The sequence below is a fragment of the Triturus cristatus genome, chromosome 2_1 (genome assembly GCF_964204655.1).
Source record: "Triturus cristatus chromosome 2_1, aTriCri1.1, whole genome shotgun sequence".
Classification (NCBI taxonomy): Eukaryota; Metazoa; Chordata; class Amphibia; order Caudata; family Salamandridae; genus Triturus; species Triturus cristatus.
The window spans coordinates 188,512,343-188,537,788 of NC_140581.1; the positions used below are offsets into that span (position 1 = coordinate 188,512,343).

At 44.5% G+C, this 25,446-nt stretch overlaps 1 long non-coding RNA gene across 1 annotated transcript in view; it reads left to right on the forward strand.

The window, feature by feature from the left end:
• Positions 1-452: 452 nt before the first annotated feature.
• Positions 453-25,446, forward strand: part of LOC146863936 (uncharacterized) — a 93,596-nt gene continuing 68,602 nt past the window's right edge. The window contains exon 1 of the long non-coding RNA XR_014976588.1: positions 453-701. This is a non-coding gene — a long non-coding RNA (uncharacterized LOC146863936). The remainder of the gene's footprint in view (positions 702-25,446) is intronic.

Here is a 25,446-nt window from a genome sequence, read left to right on the forward strand (position 1 = left end):
GTGCTTTGGAACATCACCATCACAACCATCACTGCTCCGATTCTTGGCTTTCCAGATTGTGACCATTCACTACTTTATTCTACGAAAATGAGCCACAGATAATATACTTAAAAAGTCCACAAGGTGGCGCTGTTGTCACAGATTTAACCTGTCACTGTGACATATTCACAAACGATAGAAATGTAACCCACATCCGATCACCTGTAAATTCGTTTGTTCATTTCCAACAACAGTTTGCCATGGAGATGTTAAATAAAACATGCCAACTTCACAGCACTTGATCATGGACCAGAACAACAGCGTGTGAGAAACTGAATGCCAAAGCTCCCCTTATCGCTGCATGAGTGCCTCCATTCATTTCTTGGAAATTTGCATTAAAGGAAAGTTGATGCGTGTGAGTTAGCACAATCCTCTGAACTGCCATTACAATGCCGCTGAAACATAACTGTCTGCGCCACACAAGGTAAATTAATCTTTGAGCCGAGGCATTACGATGTGTTCCAGTAACCATAGGAACAAATGACAATATGGCTGCATCACGTTGTGAAAAGCTGCGTGATGACGTGTCCACCCTAGCAACACGGAAAGAATTACTTTACCGTGACGATGCACTGCCTCTTCACCAACACCCACGGAGATTCCAATACGTCATCAGTAGGAGGAAGACAACACCCAGGGAAGGATCTCTCCACACAGCAACGGTAAGAAGAAGTTTGATACGTTATTCTGAAGGAGTTTGACACGCTTCACCTATCTCTCCAAATTATGCCAATGTCGAATTCTCTCACTTTCAGCTGCCTCATGAACTATTTACAGCTTTCCTCAAGTTCATATTTAAATCGGTAAAATTACTTGTGAAACTCTCTTGTTTAGAGTTAAAATAAGAACATGCAGCTTGTAATGTTGAGTCGATATTCTTTTGAGAAAACATGGATTTCGATTTAACAGACTTGACTCAGGACGCAGTGCGCACGCACCAACAGGCATCTCTAAACACTGGGGCTCGATGTATGCCCCCGACTAATACATCTCAGAGTCATGTGCGACATCCATCTGTGAGGCATCAAACACGCTCCATTATTTCTCAGCTAGTTTCAGGGAGAGCGCCATAATTTCCCTGCACCATTGCAATAGTTAAATTTTTTAGCTTTTCACTCAGCTTTTTACATCTTATCAAGCTTGGGAATTGACAAGGTAGCTGAATCTGGCATCTTTAATTTCCAGGGCGACCGATCTCAGGGTCACTGGTGGGGCAGATGCCAGATAATTTAAATAATTCAGTGTCTTTAATAAAATTTGTACCTTTAGTTGCAGTTTCAAAGTTCTTCTCCTTTTCACGCGTAAATTCTTCTCCAAATCGTCGCCAATGTAGAAATGAAAAGAAGTCTCGTAGACAGCTCTTGTAGTTGTAGTTTATTCTTCAGGTACATCATACAGGTTCCTTTGTAAGTCTTTATGTAAGCCCCACCAGGAGCAGCCTCCTGGCTACTCAGCCCATCATCTTCAACTGCCAACCTTCAAGTCCCAACATCCCTAACATTCTACATGACATCACATTACTAGGCAGAGAACCAAGGCAAGGGAAATGCACAACATTAGAAGCAGATCACTACACCAACGCATAGCGCTGCCTAGCGCTAGTCTACGTTTGGTAGACATTACATGGGTGGAGTATGGGCGTTCACATGCATCCACCCATGTATTTTGACGCAAACCCAGATTTACAATTACTTGTAAAATCTGGTGCGCCTAACCCACAGAGGTGTAGCGAGAATAAATATCTTTATTTCTCCTCGTCACTTCCTCTTTCCATCTGTGCTGCACTCTCCAGCACACATAGAAAGAGTAAAACGCCTCTGAGGATTTCTTTTTTGCAGGAAGGTGTTACTTTCTGCTCAAAAACAAGCCTGCCCGTAACACAGGCACCCACAATGGTGCAAGGGTGCCTGCATTGGCGCTAGGCAGAGCACAGGCCACAAGAGTAAGAAAAGAAAAGAAATGCTCCATATCTTAGTAAATATGGAGTATTTCTGTTCTCTCTCCCTTTCACACAATGGAGCGCAGCGCAGCAATGAGATAATAATAAATGTGCCCCCAAGTTTATATTCATTGACAAAATAAAGCAGTGCCCACTATTTTGCTGATAAATGTGCGTTAACACTTGGATGACTGTCAGGTTTTTAGAATTATGAACACCAATACATATTACAGGAATGCATTCAATAAAATTCCAGAATTGTAGTACACATGTGCATATCTACTGTTATTTAAGGAAATCTGATTCTTTGTGAATTTGCACAGCTATCGGCACAGCATTCATGACTGACAATCAATAAAGTTACTGAAAGACCTTGCTTCTGTATTTTTCCATTTTTTTTAATAAATACAGACAGAGACAATTTGTGTGTATTTTACATGTAAATTTTTTTTTAAATCTAAGAGCCTGAAGCATAACATAATATGACATGGCATGACATAATATAATATAACAACCAGACTTTCAGGTCGGTCACTCTTCTTGAAGGATTTGCCATCACTGTTAGGACTTACTTGATGGTGAGTTTCGGCAGGCTTTGTCAAAACTTACATGATGATTGTCTGCTTCTTCACCAGTGGGTGATTGCAAAAAAACACAAAATGCAACCCACCACTCCCTCTTATATGTACCCACACCCAAAGTGCTCTGAGGCTTTCCGGGGCAGGGGGAGGGAGATGGGAGGTATTGCGCATTACAAAAACAAAATGTTACACTTCGAGCTTCTTGCACCCGGGCTTGGTGTAACTCGCTCCAAACTACGAATCCCACAATGCATCCTTTCTAGAAATCCCTTTAGCCTTGTTTGTGTATCGCCACAAAATCTCACAAAACTCCAGTTCTCGCGTGATTGGCCAGAGATAAAAGAAGGCCTCTCACAATTCACCATGCTTGGCTTACTCACTCGAAGTATTGGACCATGCCCCCTGCATTAATTTCCCCTCTTTCGCGATCCCGACCTTGTTGTGAACTATCGGACTCCTGAAATCTCTGGGGAACATCCAGCGTCCCTGGAATCGGTACGCTTCTCGTCCCACCGGAGGATTCTCTTGTGCATTCTTCTTGCCGGTTCCAGGAAACCTGTTTGCTCCACCTTTCCCATTAGCAGTAGATGCTTGGAGCAGTGACAGCTGTTTGCCAGTTTTCTGTGTCTCACTCTCCTTCATTATTCTTGGATACTTTGTTTCCTCGTCTGTTTGGATTGTAAACCCTCACTCTTTTTTTTTAATTTCAAATATTTTTTATTAAGGAAACAGAGACAATACAATAACTCTTCCGTGTACCAAGATCAAAATAGTCATGTCATATGTACAAATACGAAAAAATAAATGAGTGACAAGACAATAAATGAAGAATAAAACCCCATTCCAGCTCGCATCAACAAATACAGGTACATTCCCATTACATTGCTTCATGTGTGGCGCGCAGCGCCCCGGGACTCGATGGATCAGTCACACCTCACCCAACCACAACCCCACGCAGAGGGACAGACAAAGTATACCTCTCAGGGTGGTTCGTAATGAAAGGAGGATGCATCCAATGATCTCCAAAGCTTTTTGTTTGAAGGGCTCCAGGTAGAAGCCTGAAGCGCCGGATTACTAGACCCCCTCAGGAAAGATAACCACTCCTGCCAGATTTTAAAGCTCACTTCAGACGCATTTTTCCATTTGCAAAGAATCACTTTACATGCCATTGTTAGCATTAAGTCCATCAATTGGCGATCTTGGTCAGTTGTTATTTGTGGGTCCAGTGCCCCCAGAATGACGTAAACAAATTCCTGTACAGGTGTTATCTTAAAAACATGGGAAATGCAATCGAATATTCTCCCCCAATAATCCCCTAATGAAGAACAGGAGAAAAGCATATGCGCAAGATCCCCAGTACCTGACTGACAATTCCAGCACACAGGGGAATCTCTTAATTTACATCTGAAAAGCCTGTCGGGTGTCCAATAGGCCCTGTTGAGAAGCATATATTTCGTCTGGAATAGAATGGGTGAGACTTTATGTGTGAGAGCTAACTTATGAATCACCTCCCAGTCAAAGGATATGCCTGATGGATTTGGCTCCGCTTCCCATACGCGTTCCACTCTTTTGTGTTTTTTCATGGGTAGGGGCAACAACAATTTATATATCTTCGACACAAAGTGACCATCACGTATTAATCGTGGAATATGCTGTATTAGCCAAGGGACATAAGGAGAGAAGCTGTTCGCTGTCAGAATCGATTTAAGTTTTAGGAAATCATAAAAATCCATCGGGATAAGATCATGCCTACGCTGTAAGGTCGAGAATGGCAGAGGAACCCCATCCTCATACAAGTCCTTCACCAAGTTAATGCCCTTCTTGGACCATGACTCCCAGAATATACTACTACCCTTAAGTTTAAGATGTGCATTCCTCCACAGGGACATATACAAAGATCTGTCGACTGTCAAGTTTGTTTTATGTGTTTGATCGAGTCTAAGTAAGGCCCTTCTAGTATTAAGCATGATGTACTTAGAGTGAGGAAGGTGTGACAGGTCCATCGTAAGGAGGGCCTCCAAAGGCGCGTGATCCACCAGTGCCTCCTCAATATTTATCCATAGTGGTGTGTATGTAGGGGATTTTAACAGCCACTGAGTGCCCTGTTTGCACAGAAACGCTGTCTGATAGCACCTGAAGGAGGGGAGACCGAGACCGCCTTTATCTTTTGCTAATTGTAACTTCTTCAGAGAGACTCTGGCCTTCTTGCCCTGCCACAGAAAATTCCCAAACACCTGATCCACCTTAGTAAGAAAAGCATTAGAGAACGTCATAGGGAACATACTGGCCAGATAATTGACCAACGGAGTCGACATCATTTTAAGCGTCTCTGCTCTACCCCACCAGGAGAGAAACTTTGGTGACCAACCGTCTAGTAATGTAGAAATCTTTTTCAAGGTCAAGTCTTCATTTACTTTCAGCGTGGAGATCAGGTCCTTGTCGAAATCCAGCCCAAGATATTTAAAGCACCGCGGTTGCCATGTAAGCCCAGAGTCTCCAATAATCCCCTTATCCCCAACACTGTTCAAAAGTTTGACCTCTGTTTTATCTTTGTTGAGTTTGTATCCAGATACTCTGGAAAAATCTTCAATGTCAGCCATGAGGGCCGAAATCGCTTCATCCGCTCTCTCCGACATTATCAGCACATCGTCCGCATAAGCCGTTAATTTTATAGTGCAATCACCAAACGGTATACCGGCTATATTTGGGTCATGCCTTATATGATATAGGAACGGTTCAATCGCCAACAGAAAGAGTGAAGGAGACAGGGGGCAACCCTGTCTCGTGCCTTGTTGTAAGCGGAAAGAAGAGGAAAAGGATCCACCAGCCCTAACACGCGCCGAAGGGCAACAGTAGAGGGACATTACCAGTTTAGTGAATGACTCTCCTAGATTGAATTTACAGAGAACAGCCCGGAGGAAGGACCAATCCACCTTATCGAATGCTTTTTCAGCATCCAGTGTTATTGCTGCAGTCGGTGTGTCTAAGAGTTTCGCCTTTTCTAGTACATGTGCCAGAATTCTTGTGTTGTCACTGGACAAACGATTCTTAAGGAAACCAGCTTGGGATGGGTGGATCAACTTCGGGAGAACCCCCTGCAGGCGGGCGGAAAGTATCATGGCCAGGAGTTTGCAATCAATATTAATCAATGAGATCGGTCTATAATTTTTCGGTAGCGAGGGGTCTTTCCCATCTTTAGGAAGTACGGCAATTATGGCCTCAGCCAAAGTACCTCTAACTTCACCAGATTTATTAATACCTTGGAATAACTGTAGGAGGGGGTCGACCAAAAGGGAGGGGAAAGTTTTATAAAATTTTGCCGTGAATCCGTCAGGGCCAGGGGCTTTCCCAACCTTTAAGCGTTTAATCGCAGCCTCTATTTCTACAGAGCTAATTGGACCATTAAGATTGACCCGATCCTCTTCCGAAAGCTGTGGGAGATCACACGCATCTAAGTATTCCTTAATTCTAGGTTCCTCCACCGCTTCATTTTTTGCATAGAGGTCCTCATAGAAAACTCTAAACACCTCCGTTATTTTGTCAGGATCTGAGTGTGAGTGCCCAGAAGCATCCTTAATAACACTAATAGAGTTCTTCTGAACCTTGAACTTTAAGTATGAGGCGAGGGACTTACCTGCCTTATTAGACTCACAAAGCTTAAATCGCCTGCCCTTGTCAAGCCAGACTCCCGCCCTCTCACTAACTATTTTATTATAGTCATATTTTTTATTCGCCAACGCAGCAAGAGACATCTCATCCCTATCTTTTAGATGTTTAATCTCTAAATTTCTAATGTCCATCTCCAAAGCCTCCAACTTCTCATTATAAGATTTATTCATCTCTGACCTAATTTTGATGCACACTCCCCTTATAGTACTTTTTAGAGCCTCCCACCTAATGAGATCGGACGTGTCCCCTTGTTTATTAATCTGAAGGTATGATGATATCGCCTCCTGTACAGTGGCCCGGTGCTTGTCACTAGTTAGGATTTCATCATTCAGCCTCCAAGCTGTCTGACGAGAGGATGGTTTAACATTCGTGATCGTTAATGAAATGCACGAATGATCCGATAATACCCGGGGCTCAATGGTTGTAGAGTCTAATCTAGGAACGCCATTCTGTGTGATAAGGAGGAAGTCAATCCGGGAATATGAGTCGTGTGGTGGAGAGTAGAAAGTATAATCCCTCTCCGTGGGATTCTGGAGTCTCCATGTATCTACCAAGTGGAAGCGCTTACACATACTAAGAAAAGCTTTATGAGCTTTCGTTGATTTAAAGATGCATCGTGAATCTCTATCTAAAATTGCATCTATTGGAAGATTGAAATCCCCAGCTACTATGTGCAACGCATTATCCGGGATAGTTTCAAGGTGTTTATTCAGTTTGTCCCAAAAGACCAGATCGCTAGTGTTGGGTGCGTACACGCTAGTGACATAGAACTCTGTATTATCCTTACTCATCTTGGCCGTGACCCATCTACCATCTGCACTAGCTTCAGACGATAAAACCTCCACCTTAGATTTCTTCGCAACAAGTATCAGGACACCATTCTTTTTATTCACAGCCTCTGCACCCACCACCTCATTATAACATTTATTTCTCAGGTGGTAAAACTGCTTTGCCTCAAGCTTCGTCTCCTGGAGCAAAACGATATCACCCTTCAGTCTTTTAACATAATCTAATATCTTCTGTCTCTTCACAGGCTGGTTCAGGCCCTTAACGTTGAGCGACAGTACCTTCAGTCTGTCCAAACTACATGCTCCCACCGGCGAGCTAAGTGAGTTATTTATCATCAGGAGGTTGCATCATCATCACATCAAACACATACTTCACAGTGTAATCGCAATTAAAGCCGCAGTAAAGCCCAGTACCCCCCACACCCACACGAAGCAAGAAGATGGAGACCATGCAAGCCGGAACAACCAACAATAAAAATAAAAAACAAAGAACACATACCTCTATCCCACAAACCCCCAGCCCCCCACCCTTCCCACCCCAACTGAACGAGTTAGACATGGTGACTGGAAAGAGAATGCGTCGGAAACCCCCCCGTGCATAGCTTGTACTGAGAGATAAGAACCATGGACCAGAGGAACTATCCCCCTTAGATTAAGGCCTGTTACAACCCTTTAGGCATCAACACCCCCCCACCAGCGCATCTTACGGGCACCTCATCAACCATTCTAGACCAGTCGTTTAAGCACCCCGTCAATCGCTACCAACCCACTTAATAAACCTGTGGAACATTATGCATAACCATTAACTATCTCGGCCCAGTAAACTGAAACTCCTCTATTCAAAAGGTAATAATTCTAAAACATATCACATGGCTAGGTATCCTAAGCATCTGCAACTGCATACTGCCAATAAAACTGTTTTGGAAAGAGCCCGGAGGCAGGGAATATGCCCTAGGCAGCCTGCCCCATCAAGTAGCATTAGACAGTACATAGCTGTGTTCACTTATAACCTGAGGCTGAAGCCTGCGCTGCTGCCCCCAATGAGGCACTTGTATCCATGTCCTGATCGTCCGGACCATCAAGCATGCGTTTCAATTTCAAAGGATCAGAGAAGAAATGAGGAGACCCGTGGATCAACACACGGTACTTTGCAGGGCCAGCAAACCCATACTGGAAGCCCCTTTTCTTTAGCATTGGTCGCAGCGCCAAGAACGCTTTCCTAACCTCCACCGTCTCTTTACTGTAGTCCTGTGAGACGTACACCTTGACCGATTTCCATAAAATATGGTTGTTTTTCCTCATGAAGTCAAGAATCTGTTCCACATGTTGATATCGTAATGGTTTGCACACAATCGCTCTGGGCCCTTTCTGGTTTTTACTTATCTTGCCTGGTACTCTATGAGCCCTATCAAACTCCAGTGGATGGTGAAAGGACAGATTAGTAGCCTGGGAGAACCAAGACTCCAGGAAAGCCCCGCAGCTAGCATGCTGATCCTCCGACCCCTCCGGAAGGCCAAAAATGCGTAGGTTCCCCCGTCTGTTCCTGTCTTCCAATTCCGCCAGTTTCCGCATAGTTTGATCCGATGATATGCATAAGCGGTTGATGGCTGCACACGACTTTACTTCTAGATCCTCAAGCCTGCTGATCCTCGACTCTGCCTCCACCAATTTTGCATTGGTTTCACGATTATCCTGCCTGATAGCCGCCACCTCATCTTTAGTAGCCTTAGCTAGCTCCCTAACTTCATCCAGCTTATTAAGTATCAGTTCCATCGGATCGGGATTACCTTTCGCTCCCTTGCTGGGTGAACTAGGATTTGATTGATCAGATTTGAGCCTCTTCATGCTTTTCATCGATTCTTTACTATCAGCCATGGTAGACCGTCGAGTAGATACCTTTGGCAAACAGAAAGTCCCAAATTACTTCAGCCTACTCCAGTGGAGTATCTCTTGGTAGCCGTTCCCTCTGCCGACTAAAATGGCGCCTTCCCGTCTTCTAGCAATGTGATTGGAGGGTCTCAGAACATGGCGCTCGTGTTACCCACCAAGCGCAGGGTGCGTGATCACACCATGGAAACCAGTGTAGACGAACAGGGAATGGCCGCACCTCCACTCGTCGGGACCATGGTGCAAGGCAAAAGATTGCAGGCGAGATCACCCATTGGCAGGGAAGTCATGCAGGCTCAGAGCAACACAATCGCAGACAAGAAGTGGAACTCCGTATTCACTCTGTAGGCCTAGCTCCACCCTGGAGGGAGCCGTCTAATCCATGCGTTCTGCCACGATGCCATATACACCATCATCATTTTTACACAGGCAGCACTGAAGGTAATAGAGTCAGCCTCACAACTCAACAGCTCACAGCATCAGGGTAGGCACACATCCCTCGCGGACTGCGGATAGCTCGATATGCTCAAGCGCCCCACAGACTCTGCAGCAGAAGCTTGAGGGCTCTCCTTTTATGTCGCGGTAGCCGCCATTTTGTCAATGCGACATCCATCAACGATTGTTAATCGCGCTGCGCAGCTCCTCCGCCTCACCCTAGATGCGCTCCTGCGCATTCACCGGCTGAGTTCCGATATCCGTCACACTTGGCCTCGATCCACTCCGGCAACCGCCCTGCCTCCGACACCTCTCCCGTCACGCGGTCCCGTAATCTGCCGAGGTCCTCACAGGCATCGGACGGATCGCGTAAGGCTGTGGCCGAGCCGCTTCCCATCAGCAAAACGGCTCCAAACTTCTCCTCTCAGGCCTCCTCACCTTCCGATCACTTTTTCCGCCATCCGTTGCTGGAGAGGAGCGGTGAGGCCCGTTCCTCTGCCCTCATTCGTTCAACGCACGGGCAGAGAGAATCACCGAGCCGCCATCTCCTTCGGCGTCCAAACCACGCCCCCCGTAAACCCTCACTCTGATAGTTTGACTGTGGCAGACGTATGCTAAAGTTTCTTCGAGGTAAGAGTCTTTTCTGCTATTTCACGGGCAGTACACAACCACAAAATTACTTTAATTTGGATATTACGGAAGAGACTTTTTTCTTTCTGGATTGGAACATCGTTCATGTGCTCCTGAAAGAGCTGTGTGATTCTCTACCTTCCTTTATTATTGTGAGTATGTGGTTGTGCGCAAAAAATGTTTAAGGGAGCCAGATAGACACTTAATTACTACTGGTTAGTTTTTTTTGAGTGACAAATTAATATTTAATTTTCTTTCTCTCTTCTTTGTTATTTTTTGTTTATGCAGTGCTTGAGTCACAGTATTGAGGAACCTTTGCTGTATCTAACAAGATCCACTTGTCCTCATCCCCTGGTGGTCCATTCCGTTGTCTCTTCTCTCCCTAGAGGGAGTAGCCATTACTTGAGTGACTACAAGATACTCAGTTGGGCACTACCTTGGGGAAGAGTGGGGGGTACATTTTCGCTCTTGTGGATACACGCTCTTCTGCAATCCTGAGTTAAGTCTTGATAGAAAGCCAAGCCCACGTTTTTTCATTCACCCGAGCGGAGATGGAAAAGGGCACCACATTTGATCCAATGATGGATGGCTCCCTTTCTACTGAATCCCACAATCCCACCATGAATGAACTAGCTTCTTCAGTGGTGAATTTACAGCCAGAACTCTGAATGCTTAGAATAGAAAATTAGCGTTTAATGCAAGAATTAGAACACGTTAAAACACATAGACAGGTTGAAGCACAAGTAGCTGATATCCATCCTAGACACAAAAAAGCTATATACAGCCGGCACATTTTCATGTCCCTCCTTCAGCTTCTCAATCATCAATACCTGGGGGGAGTGGTACTCAACCTGTTAGTCTTATAGTAGTAACACCTTCCCCAGTACCTTTAGCTATGCCGGAAATGAATCAGTGTCATCTGCAATTCCTCTGTAGATTAGCCTCTTTTTCAGATGATGCAGCTAAGGTCGCTTTTGTAATTTCATATCTAATAGGGAATGCGGCCCTTTGGGCTATACCTTTGGTGGAAAACGATGATCCAGTTTTGTATGATTTTCCACAAGTCAAAGAAAGAATGCAGAGCCTATTTGCTAGACACACCTATATGCAGGCCAGTGATAACTAATTATTAGGTTTAAAGCAGGGGTCTAAAGACTTGCTTACCTATATTACCACCTTTAATCATTTAGTCACAGAGACGCAATGGCCTGAAGACAAAAGGACTTCTTTGTTCTACATGGGGTTAAAAGATGAGTTAAAAGACATATTGTCGCAAATAGTAGACCCTCCTGAGGATTGTCCCTCTTTTATTGACTTGGTAGTGAAACTGGATCACCGTTTAAGTGAGAGAAAAAGGAGAGAAATCTAGAGGTGATTTCTCTCATCTTGTAATGTTTCGAGGAGATAAAAAAGAGGTGAAAGATACTAGCAAACCCCTGCAAATCGATATTATTTGTGGACCATTGTCAGTAGAAGAGAGAGACAAATGCAGGATGCTTAACCTCTGTCTCTATTGTGGTAAAGGGGGGCATTATGCCGAGGACAGCCCAGCAAAACCAAACCCCTTTCTTAAATCCCCTATTGTGAAGACTGGTTCTGCTACACAGTTGGAAAACTAGTGGACTTGAAAGAAAAGGAGATCGATCCTTCAAGTTTGTTACTCTATCTGATCTCTCAGTACCTAGCCAACATGATAGCTCATTTACCCAAACATTTCACCATATCTGTTACCTTGATATTACCGTCGCAGGGCAGAAAAGCGTTGGCGATTTTGTTAGATTGTGGGGCAACAGGAAATTTCCTGGACATTACACTTGCCAAATCCCTTGGTGTAGAATTCATCCCTAAATCCCAACCTGAGAGAGTAAGAGCTGTAGACGGTACGGTGCTGTAATCAGGGCTGCTTACATATCAAACAGCGGATGTCACAATATTATGTGACAATGGACTTCGGAAATTATCAGATTTGATTTGATTGATACACCCAATTTTGGAGCCATATTGGGGGTTCCCTGGTTACAACTACACAATCCCCATATAGACTGGGCCACAAAAAAAGTCACATTACGGTCACATTATTGTGTGTTGCATTGTTATCAAGAAGCGGTGCAATGGCAAACACCTGTGTGCAGTGCTATATTCGAACCGTGAGTCACATCCAAATTGCCCAGAGAATATATCAAATACTTGGAAGTATTTCATGGAGCGAAAGCGGTTGCATTGCCACCACATTGATCCTTTGATTGTCGGATAGACTGAATCCCTGGTGCAGATCTACCGGTTAGTAGGATTTATGCCCTAACCAAACCGGAGACTAAATAGCTACTTGAGTACATACAGAACATGTTACAGAAAGGGTTCATTAGACACTCTACATCACCGGTGTCATCTCCCATCTTTTTCATACCTAAGCAAGAAGGGGGCTTGAGGGCTTGTTTGGACTATAGAGCCCTCAATAACGTGATGGTAAAGAACAAATACCCTCTTCCCTTCATCTCCGTCCTTTTGGATCAAGTGCGAGGAGCCAATGATTTATTGAGCTTGATCTCCCTGCGGCCTACCACTTGATCTGAGTCAGGGCGTAGAATGAGTGGAAGGCGGCGTTTCAAACCAAATTCGGGCTCTATGAGTATTGTGTAATGCCTTTTGGCTTATGCAATGCTCCTGCAGCCTTTCAGTTTTTTGTGAATGAGATATTGAGAGACTACCTAGACCTTTTTGTGATCGTGTATATCGATGATATACTGATATATTCACAGTCAGATCAAGAACATGTTAGTCTTGTTAAGAAGATTTTACAACGTCTCCATGAAATCACCTCTTTGCTAAACTTAATAAATGCACCTTTCAAGCAACACAAGTTGATTTCCTGGGTTTTGTAATCTGCCCAGAGGGAATCCACATGGACCCCTCTAAAGTTACTGCCATAACAAATTGGTCAAACCCTAGTACTGTAAAAGAAGTGCAATCATTTCTTGGTTTTGCCAATTTTTATAGAAGATTCATTGTTAACTTCTCAGACCTCATTACAACCATCACTAGGCTATTAAGGAACGGCGTCATATTCGAGTGGTCTGATGAAGCTGAACAAGCTTTCAAGACCATGAAAGATAGGTTTATTTCCGCTCCCATTATTCGTCATGCAGATAGTACACAACCATAGTACTTGGAGGCTGATGCCTCACAGTATGCAGTAGGTGGGTTATTCTCTCAAAGAGATGGCAAAACTAGGTGTTTACATCCTATAGCTTATTTCTCTAAAACGCTTTTACCTGCAGAGCAAAATTACACGATTGGAGAAAGAGAGTTGTTGGCCATTAAATTGGCTTTTCAAGAATGGAGGCATTTTTTGTTGGGATCTCCACATGTTATAACCATTTATTCCGATCATAGGAATTTACAGTTTTTTAAGTCAGCAAGAGCTCTTACTCTAAGGCAGATGAGATGTGTTTCCTTCTTCAGTGAATATGATTTTGTAATCACTTACCGTCCTGGAGAAAGACAAGGTAAAGCAGACGCTCTATTCCAGTTTGAGAAAGAAAATAAACACACCTTGGAACCCCCAGTAACCGGTTGTACCGGAAAAAAAGGTGATAGCAGGGGGTAATATAGATAAAGACGATTCTAAGGTCTTCTTTGAACAATTGACCTTAGCATGTTCAAAACTTGATCCTACCGAATGGTTCCAAGACCCTAATAACAAAATAGAGAGTGGCCTATTCTATCATTAAAACCCCCTTTTTGTCCAGACAGATGACCTCTGCAAGTTAGCAGTGCAATGGTGTCATAACCTACCTCTGGCAGGTCACCCTGGGGGGGGGGGGGGGGGGGGGACAGGACAAATGTGTCAGAGATGGTTTTGGTGGAAAGAAATGCTCAAAGAAATAAGTGAGTTTGTCAAAGCATATCCCACTTGTGCAAGACAAAAAAACTCCCATTGTGCACCCACTGGGTTATTAATGCCTTTACCTATACCCCACATACCCTGGCATTCCATTAGCATGGATTTTTATAACAGACCTACCTGCCACACACAGATTTACTACAATTTTGGTAGTAGTGGATCTTCTATCTAAAATGGCTCATTTCCTACCTCTCAAGAAACTCCCTACAGCCAAGGAATTGGTAGAGGTATTCATTAAACAGATTGTAAGAATACATGTATTACCTTCGTTAATTATATCTGATCGGGTACACAATTCGTTTCCAAGTTTTCGAGAGGCATGTGCACATCATTACACATAGATCATGGACTTTCCACGGCCTATCATCCTCACACCTATGGCCAAACGGAAAGAACTAATCAAATACTAGAGCAGTATCTATGCTGTTTGTTGAACAAGACCACTAGAAGTAGGGTACAAGCACTTCCTTTGGCAGAATTTGCCTTCAACAACACAACACATTCTGCAACTAAAATATCTCCCTTTCTTTTTACCTATGGTTATCATACTAAATTCTTGCCACTTCACCCTTCTTTGACAATATCTGAACTACATGCAGCTAAAGAGCACCACACTAACCTTACCAAGATTTGGACAAATGCTACACAAGAACTTTAGCATGCTAAAGACACCATGAAAATACAAGCAGATAAACATCGACGTACTGCTCCTGTATATGCTGTAGGGGATCAAGTTTGGTTAGCCACCAAAAGTCTCAGACTAGCAGGGACTAGAAAGTTGCAACCCATATATATAGGGCCATACAAAGTCATTAAAATAATCAACCCTGTTACGCTAAAATTAGAACTTCTCCTGAATTACAGATCCATACTGTTTTCATACCTCGTTACTTGAAGTGTATGATCATCCTTTGAGTCCTGAAGCCCCCCCCCCACCAGTCACAGTAGAAGGAGGATTGGAGTATGAGGTTAGACGCATCATGGATTCTAGGAGATATCGAGGAAATTTGCAATACCTGGTTGCTTGGCTGGGATATGCTCCTGAAGATAGGTCTTGGGAACCTGCTGACCAGGTTCATGCCCCTTTGTTTGTACGTAGGTTTCGTGCCCTGAACCCCTCAAAACCCTGGCCCGTTAATAGAGCCTTGGGAGCGATGACTGTTACACTTCGAGGTTCTTGCACCCTGGCTTGGTGTAACTCGTTCCAAACTACAAATCCCACAAATCCCACAATGCATCCTATCTAGAAATCCCTTTGGCCTTGTTTGTGTATCACCACAAAATCTCACAAGACTCCAGTTCCCGCGTGATTGGCCAGAGATAAAAGAAGGCCTCTCACAATTCACCATGCTTGGCTTACTCACTCAAAGTATTGGACCATGCCCCCTGCATTAATTTCCCTCTTTCGCGATCCCGACCTTGTTGTGAACTATTGGACTCCCGAAATCTCTGGGGAACATTCAGCGTCCTTGGAATCGGTACGCTTCTCGTCCCGCCGGAGGAGTCTCTTGTGCATTCTTCTTGCTGTTGCTTCATAGCGTTCGATTACGAGGAAGCCAGAGGCTGCTTGCCAGTTTCCTGCATCTCTCTCTCCTTCATTATTCTTGGATACTTTGTTTCCTGGTCTGTTTGGATCGTAAATCCTCACTCTCATAGCTTGACTGTGGCAGACGTATGCTACAGTTTCTTTGAGGAAAGAATCTTTTCTGCTATTTCTCGGGCAGCACACAGACACCCAAATTACTTTCATTTGGATATTACGGAAGATACTTTTTTCTTTCTGGATTGGAACATCGTTTACGCACTTCTGAAAGAGAGGTGTGAATCTCTACCTTCCTTTATTATTGTGAGTATGTGGTTGTGTGCAAACAATGTTTAAGGGAGCTAGATAGACACTTAATTACTACTTGTTAGTTTTTCTTGAGAGACAAATTAATATTTAATTTTCTTTCTCTATTCTTTGTTATTTTTTGTTGATGCAGTGCTTGAGTCACAGTATTGAGGAACCTTTGCTGTATCTAACAAGCTCCACTTGTCCTCTTCCCCTGGTGGTCCATTTTATTGTCTCTTCTCTTCCTAAAGGAAGTAGCCGTTACTTGAGTGACTACAAGATACTCAGTTGGGAACTACCTTGGGGGAGGGTGGGGGTACATCTTCGCTCCTGTGGATACACGCTCTTCTGCAAACCTGAGTTAGGTCTTGACACAAAACTAAGTAAATATATAACTTATTTATATATATATCTATATATATAAAAACGCGTTTTGGGACCCCCCTTTTTTCTCGGCCCCTGCTTGACGAATCCCCCCGAGACTTTCAGGGTAGGAGCGGAGCGTAGCGCCCCACCTATTTTGAAAATTTCGCGAGGATTCGTCGACCGGCGCCAAAGTTATTCCAAATAGAATGTTGCGGATTTCCTATGGAAACAGGGTCCTAACTATATCTACCTACTGGCGACCGCCAGTAGGTAATATATATATATATATATATATATATATATATATATATATATATATATATATATATATAGATATATATATTCACTGAAAAAACCATAGGTTTCAGGGGCGTTATAGTTATTGGTATTGGAGTATCTATGGTTTTCAAAATGGCCGTCTGAAATTTTGAGTCGGTGTATCAAAGGTTATATTAGGGTGTGAGAAGATGCACTAGATTATCACATGGATGACGTCATCAGTGATGTCATCAGTGATGTCATTTGAGATGTCATCAGTGATGTCATCAGTGATGTCACTGACCAGGTCATGAGTGATGTAATATGTGCCGTCATCAGCAGGGCATTGCGGGGGCGTGAGTAATAGTTAGCTGAACTAACTATAACGGGGGAATTTCTAGGGTTTTGTACGAGGGAAATGTCCAGCTAACTATAACGCCCCTGAAACCTATGGTTTTTTCAGTGAATTTCTAAGTTTTTTTAAATGCCAATTCCTAACTATAACGCCCCTGAAACCTATGGTTTTTTCAGTGAATTTCAAAGATTTTTTAAATGCTTATTCCTAACTATATCAGGCCTGAAACCTATGGTTTTTTCAGTGAATTTCAAAGGTTTTTTAAATGACAATTTTAATGTATTAATTGTTATACTGATTTTTTTGATACTGATTTACTACATTTTTAAAACTATTTAATTTTAGATATATTTTTTTTAATTACATTATAATTACATTATACATTACAATACAAAATATACTTTCTCAGAATGAATTACTTTAGTGTAAATACTTGGCAAATAGGCAACAGACTTTTAAGTACAGTAGTTACAGTTGTTGCAATGGGCAACACAATTTCAAACACAAAGCAACATTGAGCTCAATGTGAATTTCTAATTAAATGCAATTAGTTACTTTATGGATTACTTTTCTAACCACAGGACTGGATCCTAGATTCAGTCCTTGAACATCTCCTGTAAACAGTTGAGTAAAAGCGCTTTGGTTACAGTAGTAATTTTTAAGGAATATTATTGTATTTTAAAAGTTGACACTTAGAATCACCAATGTTATCCTATGGCAGAAAATTCACTTAGCAGGTAAGTAGTGTTATCGTTACTTTTTCTTACTCAGTGGTGGATCCTGGATGCAGCACTGGCCAACCTCCTGTAAACAGTTGAAAGAATGTGTTTAAGTCATACAGACGATTTTTTAGGAATATTTTTAGTTTGTGAAAATAGACACAGAAAATTTTCTGGTGAAAACCACACAATGGATTCCTATGGAAGGAAATACAAGTTACTGGTAAGTATGCTTAGAATTACTTTTCAGAGTCAGTGCTGGGCTAAAAGATGCAGCCCTGGGTTCTCTCCTGATAACAGGTGAGTAAATCGGAATTCGTAGTTCGGCTGGTTTTAGAGGAATATTTGTACGTTTCAAAAATGGACACTTAGAAAATGTTCTGGTGAAAACCACACAATGGATTCCTATGGAAGGAAATACAAGTTACTGGTAAGTACGCTTAGAATTACTTTTCTGGGTCAGTGCTGGGCTAAAAGATGCAGCCCTGGATTCTCTCCTGATAACAGGTGAGTAAATCGGAATTCGTAGTTCGGCTGATTTTACAGGAATATTTGTACAATGGTGAAGGAAGGGGGCGGGGCCTGAGGTGACGTATGCAAACACGCCCTGTGGCACGTTTTAAGTTGGGGAATTAATTCCTCTTCAATCCTGTGGTCCCCTGGGGGCCAACTAGCCCACCAGGTACCTCTAGTATGTGCCAGGGAGCTGCATTTCAGAGAGGTGTTCAGAGGCAACGCCCCTTTTTACAACACTCTGCAACGCAGCTCCGTGGGTCCTTGTGGGACCCCCTGAGCCGGCCTAGGGGTCAGGGTGTTTCTATCCTGCCCCCTTGTTGCGTTTTCTGCCTTTTTTTCGGTTTTCTTGTGCCTCGGTTCTACCGAGGCACAAGATGGCTGCCAACACTTCCTGATTCAGAGTGTTGGCAGCCAATTAGTATTCAGCTCGTGCTCGGGAGGGTTTGGGGAGGGTGCGGGGAGGGTGTGCGGATCCTCCCCGGCCATAGATATCACTAAATTTTAACTCTAATTTTCTCAGGAACTACTGAACGGATTTACACCATTTAAGCAAAAGGCACGAGTCTGAACTGAGGACTACCTCTTTGCCAAATTTGGTGTAATTCCGTTCAGCAGTTCGGGCTGTAGCTGCGACAACAGGTCCTATGGGAAATTGCATGGGGAAAGTGTGTTTTGGGACCCCCCTTTTTTCTCGGCCCCCGCTTGACGAATAACCGCGAAACTTTCAGTGTAGGAGCGGAGCGGAGCTGGCCAAAAGTTTGGAAAATTTCGCGAAGATTCGTCAATTGGCGCCAGACTTATTGGGAATAGAATGTTGCGGATTTCCTATGAAAAATAGGTCCTAACTATAACTATCTACTGGCGACTGCCAGTAGATGAGATATATATATATATATTTTTATATATATATATATATATATTCCAAAACCCAGGTTTCTCACTTCCTAGGAACCTTTTACAATAGAGCGCACTCAAAGCCATCAGCGTTAAGTAAGCAATTTTCCATTTATTTTCGTCTCCACTGCTTACAAGTAGACAAACGCGTTTCAGCGTAACCGCCCTCGTCAGTGTCTATTCAATAGTTGCATAATGAGTTTTTTAAAATAAAGTTTTCATGCAATTCATGGAAATGGAAAATAACGTTTTTAAATAAACATAGAAGAAGGTACAGTGATGCAGACACCGGTAACATTACTGCAGCGGCCATCTTTGAACGATCAATACATTACATTCATGTATGAGTTCATAACTTGGATCTACATATATATATCACTTATTTGCATTTCATGTGATTACCATTCATCAATTATGAATTTCTATTCTAGCCCTCCATTGCCACTAGAACAATTAAAATAATATTTTGACTTTTCGGCCGCATTTTATGAAAATTACGTCCTGTATGGGCTTACCTTCCAAGGAGTCTGCATTATTACATTAAATGGACAATACAAATCATTCCTGTTGTTTCTCAATTTAAAAAAAAGGAAAAACACTCCTCCCCCTTTTTTTTATATAAGAGATTTACATAGGATACAGAGAACCTTCAATTTAACCTATATGGACCCACATTTCCTCTTCATTGTTGAGTCCTTTCGGTATTTTGGTTTGCAACTTTATAATATATTTAGATTCTAAGATACGTAATTTCTTAACCTGGTCTCCTCCCCTTTCAGATTTAGCAATCTGGTCTAGGCAGAAGAACCTGAGAAGATTGCTGTTGCTTTGGTGTTCCATTTCAAAAGACGGGCAACAGGATAATTATGGTCTTTATTAGTAATTGCCCTTAGGTGTTCTAAAATTCTTTTTTTTGTGGGATGTATTGTGCTTCCCACATATTGTTTCCCGCATGGACACACCAAACAGTACACTGTATGATCCGAGTTGCAATTTAAAAGTTTAGAAATCGGGGTTCTCCCTGTTTTCCCTGGTATTGTATAATCTTTCACTTTGTGGCTGTTTTTACAAGCTTTGCATTTCATGCAAGGAAAGAAACCTTTTACTGCTGATGCACCAAGGAGGTGGTATACCTTGACCTCAGAGTGTACATTGAAGGGAACACCATAGAAACAGCCCTTTACCGTAAACCCACAGCAGGAAATACAATCCTGCATGCAGGAAGTTGTCATCCGAGGAGTGTAGTTAACAACATACCTCTTGGGGAGTTTCTGAGAATGAAACGAAACTGTTCCAAGACCCCGGAATTGAATAAAGCGATCTGTCAGGCCAAAGTGAGATTTCAGAAAAGAGGGTATTGCAATGGAATTTTGAACAAAGCGGAGCTCCATTGCAATTCTATTGAAAGAAGCGTCTTACTTGTGGATAAGATAAAAAGTAAAGACGATAAAATCAGGATCATTACCAATTTTACTGAAAAATCACCTGAGGTATTTCAAATTCTCAGAAGAAACTGGAGGATATTGAAATCTGACACTATAGTGGGTAAAGTGCTTACTGACAACCCCCTGGTAACATACAGGAGAGGAAATTCCTTGAAAGACCATTTGGTTCAAAGTCACTATGTAGCTAAGAAGAAGAAACCTATACCTGTTAAAGATTTCTTTCCTTGCATGAAATGCAAAGCTTGTAAAAACAGCCACATATTTAACCCCAGTGGGTGTGTTAAGGGTGCCCAAGTCGAAGCCTTGCCATGAACCATCCTCAAAACGGACCCGTCGTACTTGCAGCACCTCTTTGTCACTGGTGCCGTAGTCCCGCAAGATAGGCAGTGGGACCTTCTCGCGGCTGGGCAAGCCGCAAACATCACGGCACACACGGCAGGTTTAATCCATTATTCTGAGGATATGAATATTTTGAAGGTACTGTGGCGCCCATTGTGGTTTTATTTAAAGGTTGGACTACAAGAACCAAGATTCATAGCACATACGCCCACTGGGGCGGGGACATTAATGTGCGTAGCTCACCTGCCGCTGCTTCCTTCTGGCCAGTGATCAAGGGCGGGAGTACGCCCGAAACGCGTTTGGCTATGTTATTTGTGTGAGGAACGCCAGGCTGTTTGCTTTTGTTATCCTCAGAATAAATGGATTAAACCTGCCGTGTGTGACCTTCTTACCTGGAGGGAACTCTTTCGTTTGTGATATATATATATATATATATATATATATATATATATATATATATATATAAACATAACTTGACTTAACAATAAAGGACACTGCCCAGTCAGTGGCATTCATTTTAAAAAGGAATGCTACTAATTTACATTGTTAGCATCATAAAGGAGTTAAACATAAATAAACACAAAAAAAAAGCAATTCTTTCATGTGGGCAGATGATTGCAGATCTGCCAACTCACACGGTGCCACAGTGTGACACACAATATAGGCTCCCATCACACGGTCACCCATTGAGGAGCCGATATCACACGGTGGCAGGAAAAACTAAGTGAAAACCACTGTATATAGTGGATTTCCAGCTAGTTTTCCAAGGCTTTGAACTGCTAACAGACATAAAAGCGTGTGAAAACACCCCAGGACATCGGCACCAGCCTACAGAAAGCTTGTTATTGTTTTTGGAGGAGGGGGCTTGGGGCAGAGTGGGGGCAAAAGTGCCTTGGAGGTACTTCTCGGCATGAGACCCTGCCACTCCTCACACTGTGAGAGTTTTGTTAAAGTTGGCAGGTATGTGATTGCGATCCTCAGATACTCTCAGCTGTCCTTGGGATATCAGAAGTCTAGAAGACTTTGATCTGTAGTAGCTTGCCTCTGAACCAGTCAATTAAGAGATACTATATTGCAAGAGGTGGCTGCGTAGTCTCTTTTGTTCAAGGCAACTCATTGTGCTTAGGTTCCTGCTAGTTAGCTTGGAGATCAGTTCAGTTAGGTTTTCTACTAAAAACGTCTCATGGAGTTATGGAAATCGATCCTTTGCATTGGTACCAAAAGTTACTGCAACATATGTATAAGAATATATGAGTGTTCTTTGGCTGCGGAGAGCTACTAGGAAATATTTAGTGGGCGCTAGTTTCAAATTTCTGGTGCCTCCGGACACGTGGGTTTCATTGACCAGTACTGTTGAACTTGTTGATTGTTGTCAGGGTTTCTCAATACCCCAGGTCGATAAGAACCATTTCTCCCAGAAAGCAACTGCAGAATTGCTTTTCAAGCCTTTGTACATTTGGGTGGGGGTAATGCCCTACTCCAGGGCCTTCCAGAGTCCACACTGGCACCCCTTACGGGCATCCTACACACCATAGCACATCATCCAGGGCCTGAAGAAATATGATAACATCATCCTCGTCCTCTTGGAACTCCATTGACTCTCATACCCGCCCACCTTATTTCCAAACTAGCTGCATCATTTACAGAGCCCTAACGACAAACAACCTCTCTTATCTTACATGCAAGCTCACCATCTCTGGTGGTTTTGAGCTCACTCACAGCCAGTATACCATCAGACTGCAGACTAAGAAGTGTAAAAAATAAAAAACAAGACAGCAGACCTTTTCCATAAAAGTACCCAGGATATGGAACAACATCCCCATATCCATCAGGACTGCCCAAGTGCTGCTCCAATGTAGGAAAGAGCTGAAGTTCTCTGATGCCTTTTGGCTAGGTTGGCAGTATAGAAATACCGTATACATATATACACACATACATATACATCCTGGTTGGTCAGAGACACTCGAAGCGAGATTGCTGAGTGAGCGCGTTTTTAGCTTTTTAATCCTTTTAAAACTTGTTGAATTCTGTCCTGTCTAGGTGCTATTTTAAACTGTAACTTTCACTCCCTTTCCTCATACCTGTATTCCCTCGCTGCTGCTCCGCCCGCCCCGGTCCATCACGGCTGTGTGCCGATTGTGTGGAGGGTGCAGCCGAGCTAACAGGGGCATTTCCAGGAGGGAGGAGGGGGAGGAGCTGACCTGCCACTCCCTACAAAACACCGATGGGCAAGCGACCGCGCAGACACTCGGAGCGAGATTGCTGAGTGAGCGCGTTTTTAGCTTTTTTTTTTTTTTTAAACCGTTTATTACAAGACTCAAAAAATTATACAAATATGGGCCTACAACCTTCCGGCCGGCCGCTAGCAATAAAAGGAGCATACGATATACATTTATAAAACACATGGTGCTGCGGCCGAGCATGTACAGGAGGTAACATCGTTGCGCGCCACACTATCCAGACCCCATTATACGGTTCCATTTTAAATTAAAGAACAACAAACACAAACAAACCCACAAGGCAATCCTCAATCGGAATAGCAACACGTGCTCCCCTAGAGGGGGGATCCTAGCCATCCATAGGAATCTCAAGAGGGGGGGGAGAGATCAGAACTAGGGTTGGGGACACCTAATGCCCAGGTACCGGGGGGATGAGTTGGCTAAGGGGACGGGGCCGGCGACGGATCGGGCAATAACGGTGGAGCACAGATTCCCCCGCGGTAGGCGTTCCAGGGGCCCCACACTTTCACCCATGTCGCAGGCTTACCTCTCGCCACATACACCACCTTTTCCCGAAACATGCACCAATCCATATGTTCCTTCCAGGCCGAGACAGTCGGGGGCCTCTGGGATCCCCACAGCCGGGCAATATCACGCTTGGCAACCATATACCCCAGAGTCACCCACCACGTCTGCGGCACCGAGTAATCGGTAGGCTCCCACACATTCAACAGGCATCTCCTCGCTTCGGGCAACAGCGCCACATGCGTGACCACTCACAGCACCTCATGCACACCTCGCCAGAACCCCTCCACCTCCGGGCACTCCCACAGGATATGCAGAAAAGTCCCCAGCGCACCACACCCACGCTTACACAAACCGTCCTCAGCATAGCCCATACGCAGGAGCTTTGGCCCCGTCATGTAGACCCTGTGGAGTATCTTGAGCTGGACGAAACGAAGGCGAGCCGGTATGGCCACCTCTTTCGGGGAGGCCACCGCGGAGATCCAGTCCTCGTCGTCCAGCTCCAGCCCATCGGCTACCCAAGCCTCACGAAGGGCAGTCAGCAAGTCTGAGCGGTCGTTGATCAGTTTTTTGTAGATCAGTGAGATCGTGCTGTCAGGGACGTGTCCATCCAGCACTCTATCCTCCAGGGGGGAACACTCCGGGATGGAGGCAACGTCCGGAAAGACGGAGCCCAGCGCATGCCGGACCTGCAAGTACCGAAAGTACTCGCTGCCCTGCAACTGAAATTCCGTCTGCAGCATCTCGAACGTTTTAAATCCTCCCCTCGTCCAGAGATCCCCCACTTTGCTGATGCCTATTAAATCCCACTTCTCAAAGCCCTTCGAGGTCCACAAGGAGCCCAACCGCTCAGATGCGTATAGTGGTGACGCCCGGGTCAAACGGTCCTTCCACCCCATTGCAGCATTGGCCGCGTGCCACACTCGCACCATGACACGCGTGGGGCCCGTTAGGCGAGCGTCGGGCGCGCTAGAGTAGAGCGCTCGATTATAGTCACCACCTGGAAGTAGCATCCTATCCATTTCAAACGCCGGGTTTAAGGCTGGCCCATATAGGCCCTGATTAATTGCAGCTAGCTGGGAGGCCCAATAATACAGTTTAATATCCGGGAGGGCAATCCCCCCATCATACCAGGGGAGTGTCAGCTTAGCCAGGGCAATACGTGGCCTCCCGTCCCAGAACAGGCGGCGCTGCAAACTCTCCACTTCGCGGAAGTAGCGCGCTGGGACGAGGTCCATCGTGTTCTGCAACGCGTATAGGAAACGCGGCAACGACATCATTTTAAACAATGCCGCCCGGCCGAGCGGCGAAAGCGGCAAACGCCGCCAGCGCACGACATCCTCTTTCAGACACTGGAGGGGGGGAAGCAGGTTCCGATCATACCGAGCCTCCGGGTCCAGAGTAATGAAGACACCCAGGTACCTAAATCCCTGCGGGGCGACCTGGATCGGACAGCCCCGCGGGAGGATAGGAGCCTCCCCAGAGAGAACATACACACACGATTTAGCCCAGTTGATGACCAGACCGGAGTTACGACCGAATGAATGCAGAACATCAACCAGTACTATGAGTGATTTGCGTGGGGAAGCTAGGTACAAGAGGATGTCATCAGCGTATAGGGATACGCGGTCCTCATACTCGGGGGTCCAGCGGAGACCACGGATGGAAGGCTCCCACCGCAGCCACTCCGCCAGGGGCTCCAAGGCAAGTGCAAAGAGGAGCGGCGATAAGGGGCAGCCCTGTCGAGTGCCCCGGCCCAGCTCGAACGGAGCCGATACTCTTCCGTTCACCACCACCTGCGCCAATGGGCCCGAATACAGTAATTTGACCCAACTGATGAACCCTGGGCCAAATCCAAACTTCGCAAGCATCGCCCAGATATATGGCCATTCAAGCGTGTCAAACGCCATGGTGGCGTCTAAGGACGCCAAAATGGCCGGCTCCCGTATGAACGGGGCACGTGCGAGCACACCGTGCAAACGCCGCAGATTAAGGGCTGTGTTGCGATGAGGAATAAAGCCGGACTGGTCCTGATGAACCAAATCGCCCACCACGCCGACCAGCCGATTGGCCAGTACCTTAGCGAGAATCTTGGGCTCCGCATTCA